This window comes from Mus pahari, chromosome 2 (assembly GCF_900095145.1).
Source record: "Mus pahari chromosome 2, PAHARI_EIJ_v1.1, whole genome shotgun sequence".
In the NCBI taxonomy this organism is placed as follows: domain Eukaryota; kingdom Metazoa; phylum Chordata; class Mammalia; order Rodentia; family Muridae; genus Mus; species Mus pahari.
This window is the reverse complement of record NC_034591.1, coordinates 44,569,670-44,574,593: the sequence shown is the minus strand read 5'-3', so window position 1 is coordinate 44,574,593 and position 4,924 is coordinate 44,569,670. Positions and strand designations below refer to the sequence as shown.

Below are 4,924 nucleotides of genomic sequence, written 5' to 3'. Positions count from 1 at the left end.
ATAGGGAACTTTCAGGATAGCATTTGAAATGTAAATAAAGAAAATAATAATAATAATTTTTAAAAAGAGGAAAAAAAGAATTGCTCCTCAGCAGAAAAGCCAAACCAATATGCTTTGTCTATTAACATATTTTATATGATGATATAATCTATCATCAATAAGTAGCATAGACATTCTAGAATAAATCATAAGTATACAGCAGATACTATACATAAAGGAAAATGAACCACAACTTCAACCTCACAATGCCATTCTAAGGATGCTTTAAAATTCATACTTCTCTCTGCCTCTCTGCACACAACTGCATAAAAGTCAAATGACCCCGTTTCTTATGGAAGAGAAAGCTAGGCAAGACTTTACATTTTGTTCTTTGGGGTTTTTTTGTTTTTCTTTCTCAGCAGGAAGAGGGGAGAAGCCTCCTCCAGATAGTCTCACCTGAGACAGAAGGAAAGGGAGAGCAGCGCAGGATCGACAGGTGAGCATCCAAGTCGGTACAGGATCGACAGGTGAGCATCCAAGTCGGTACAGGATCGACAGGTGAGCATCTAAGTCGGTACAGGATTGACAGGTGAGCATCCAAGTCGGTAATAACAGGCAAGTGTCCCTGAAACTCACCAAGAAGACAGAGAAGGAAGAAACTGAGCAGACTGGGGAAGTTGGCTATGAAAATATCCAGAGATTTTTAAAGGATGTTGTTATGTTTAGGCTGCTGAAAGAACATGAAGGAGAGATAAGAGCTTTATAATACCTAGTCCTTTGCTTTAAAATAAGCACACCAAAATAAAATACATTAAAAAAATTAAAAACAGGTATGGAGGAAGTTTCAGAGAGTGTAAAACAAACAAAAACTATCAAAAGTCACAAGCTTAATTGTAAATACAGTTGCAAGGCAGCCAGTATCCTGGGAGTTTCATCTAATAGCACTTTAGACTTAATAAACGCTATTGAATGGCAGAAAATACATTGTTATGTACATCCTAGTACCTCACAAAGTAGACACAGGGGTTATTACACTTTGCAGATAACATATTACTTTGTTTTTACCTCAGGACAAGCAAATCTGTCTCATCCTTTGGCTCCAAACATCAGAACGACATCTCTTCCACTAATTCATCCCTGAAAAGGTTCAGTTCAGTAATTCAGGTGAGATAGATAAACCAACTGGGCTCAAGCCAGGTGAGCCCTCAAGTGATCTGCTCCATTTCAAAGCCCAACTTCAACAACTTGGTACACACCTATAACCCCAGTACTCAGGAAGCAAAGAAAGTGGGGTGGGTGAAAATCAAGAGCTCTCGTTCTACATAGTGAGTTCCAATACTAGTAGGGCCACAGGACAGGACTTTATTAAAAGTCCAAACAAATGAGCTGTCTTGAATGATACAGGAACTGTTTTCAGCGACCCTTAGGTTTTAGAGCAAAGTTTAAAGCTCTAGGGAAGAAAGCACCAAAGTAAAGGATCGAATGGGATGGGATGGGATGGGAACATGGAGCCTGGGACCAAAGAACAGAACCAAAGTGTTTGACCAAACCCAGGCTGTGCCCAAGAAATCTTCATGTCTGAAACCATCACTGTTTACAATCCATTGTAACTCTGACGACCACTGAGACTCAACAGAATATTACAGAATATTTATTACAAAGGAAGAAGAGATTGCTCCCTGTCTCAGGACTCCCCTTCCATACTTCTAGTAAGAGAAAATGTAGGGAATGATAGAAAATTTGCCATAGGCCTACTTATAGTAGCGAGTTCCTCAAATGCCTTACTTTCTCACCTAGAAATAATGCTGTGGGTTTTCCATAAATCTTTGACACCCACAGCCTATGTGTTGGTCTCTCTAGATTCCTGCCCAATCATGACTTCTCACACCTCTGTCTGCCCTGATGTCAGTTCCTTTCTGAAGCCTGGGTTTTAATGATACACTGTGGCTACCCTTCCTGAGGTGATTTAGATTCTGTTATTCCCTCTACAGTCTGCCTTAAGAATCCTTTTAGACATAATCTATACAACCAAATTTGGACTACTAACATCAAAGGCAAGGCCTAATATCCAGTTCATTAAATCTTTCTGATTCTGATTTTTCTGATTTATTATAAGTGTTTTTCCATATTTCCATCTACTTTTATAGATTTTATGACATAATTTGTATCATATGTTTTTTTATATCTAAAATGTTTAGATTTCTAGATTTTACTTTATATTGTTTTTTATTTTTAGGTTTTTTTTAAAGTATTTACATACATACAGTGAGATATCTTAGATGAAACCCAAACCTAAACTTTAAATATATTTTTTATATATACCTAATAGCCATAGGCTGAAGACAATTGTACACAATATTTATTTTGACTAAGCACATGCAGCCAGATATGTAATTCTCCATTTGTGGTGTCATGTTGCTACTGGAAAACAGTTCAAAAGAAAGAATTTGAGCAAGATAAAGACAGTTTGGACAGAAGTTTATTTAGCAAAGCAAAGTGACAGTGTCTCCCAGGCTTTTGAAGTGGACTGACAAAAGGCCCGCCCTTTGCGTTAGAGAATGCTCAGCAAGCAGTCTCTCACGGTCTGCTTCCCATTCTGGAGTTATCCTTAAGTCCTCCACCATGGTATCACCCTTTCTCTGCTACCAAGATCCTTTGCCTGTTTCTCAGGATACTCATTGATAATGCATGAATTGGTGCCGGGAGAATTGTCCTACAGCCTAATTTCTGATACAGTGTGAAAACTTGGAAAACCCTGTCCAGTTCCATCTGATGCTAAGTATCACAAGGCAGTAGATTGGCCTGGGGAAACTGGTACCTCTTTAATAAGAGCAGTTAGTGTTTAATAGCTCTTAAAGACTAAATGTGACATGTTCCCCTAAGGCTCAGGTGTTTGAACACTTGGTCCTCGGCTGGTTGCAGTCTTGGGAGGTTATAAAATGTTTGAAACTGGCTTCTATTGAGGACGTAAACCACCTCGAGCAGGGTGGGGTTGGGGCTTCTAATTCACATTTCTTTTTTCATTTCTTAAAGATATTTTATGTGAAGTTACAAAGAACTAGGTCCTCATAAGCTGCTGGCCCTGTCAACCCCACAGGTCACTTTGTGTGCAAATGGGGCTGGCCAAGGCAGCAGGGAGGGCCAGTAGAGCAGGCAAGTATGGAGTTATTCAATAAGAAGGTGGCTCAATCTCCCTCACACCGATGGAGATTGGCTGTACAGGGTAGGGCAAGGATCGGTACAAGGTCAAAAGTTCCCACTACACAAATGCTTTCATAGGTCGCCTCCAGCCCCATAAGGATCCCCAGCAGGGAGACCACTCCAGCACCGCCTGGCTCTGAAAAGCTACCTTGTACTGTTGTTCTAAATCTGTTTGCCTAGGGATGGATACATCTTTGACACTGAAACGATTCTCAGTCCCAAAGACACACACATCTGTGCTCCTGGACATGTGGTCTTGTGGCTCAGAAGGATCTTAGTCCAGTGCCTCTGGACTGCAGTCCACTCCTCTATCCACGGCTTTGCCTCTTTCCTGGGGCCTGACTTCCCTGGGACCAGCGACTGGTGGATACAGCCTGCACAGGTCCACTCCCGATCAACAGCCTCAGCCTGAAGTCACTGCCAGCCCCATCCTGATGACCATCATTTGGAGTGGAGTCATAGCCATATTCCCTTCTGGTGTCAGTTTCGGTCTCTTCAAGAACATAGACACGGTTTAAACCGGCCATTAACATGTTAGGACAAAACAGAGAACCCTTAAGATGCTGGCTTCTGAGGAGTGTGGCTGCTGGCCACAGTGGGTGCATTCAGGACTCACAGATGCTTTGCATAGACCTGGCTCTTTCTCATACAACATGACTCTGGTTCTGCCAGTGTCTTTAGCACCAGAGAGAAGCATTGGGTTTTGAATTTTTCTCTTTTCTTCATATACAGGACAAGTCAACATGAGTTCATTATGACAGAGGCAGCTGCGCTCATCCTGACTTAGGAAGATGAATGACCTATGATAATAATTCCAAAGAAATATATATTTTGTAGTCAGGTCCTTAAGAAACCAGGATAGCAGATATACAAGAGCCTGGCTACTCTTGGCTCCCATTGGCTCACGTCCTTGTCCTCGACAAGAGGTACAAAAGGATGAAGAAGGTCTCTAGCTGCATATGTAGCAGAAGATGGCCTAGTCAGTCATCATTGGGAAGAGAGACCCCTTGGTCTTGCAAACTTTATATGCCCCAGTACAGGGGAACACCAGGGCCAAGAAGTGGAAGTGGGTGGGTAGGGGAGCAGAGAGGGGGAGGGTATAGGGGACTTTGGGGATAGCATTTGAAATGTAAATGAAGTAAATACCTAATAAAAATTTGGGAAAAAAAAAAGAAGGCCACAATTAAGATCACAGCCGTACCACCTAGAAGCTTCCGGTTGTCTCGCCCAGACCATGCAACCGTGGAAAAGCGTTACACGCTCCCCGTGAGTAGGCCAATCACGCTTGTGAAATCTGAGTCCATGCCATCTAGGCATCAGTTCTGGTCTTCTGTGTCCCTATCAATGTCCAAAGCCAGCAAAGTATGTCATGGAAGGGAAGAGGACCACCACTGGCCGGTTTAATTCTCATAACCTTGGAGGCCAGGCTGTCAGCTATCCACTTGTTCTGTCTAGAGTCTCCTCCACACCCCCAGAGCTCTGAGCTGGAGCCCAGTCTGCCATCGCACCCTCCAGGGTCCCACTCAGGGAGTCCGCAGCACAGCGACGCGCTTCTAATTCACTTTTTATTCTGTCTTAACTCCGTTTCTTGAGACGTCAAAATGTGAACAGTTTTCAAATCAAGCTTTCATTGCTATGGATAAAACTACCAAAGCCTTCCAAATCTTCCAAACTGTAATGGACTCCTTGCCCCCAAAATGTTGTGCCCAGACCAACCTCCTCTCCTTTAAATATATTTTGGCAG

General features: G+C 42.5%; 1 pseudogene; it reads right to left on the bottom strand.

The window, feature by feature from the left end:
- Window positions 1–4,082: 4,082 nt before the first annotated feature.
- LOC110317417 lies at window positions 4,083–4,683 on the bottom strand (annotated as a pseudogene).
- Between the last annotated feature and the right edge of the window lie 241 nt (window positions 4,684–4,924).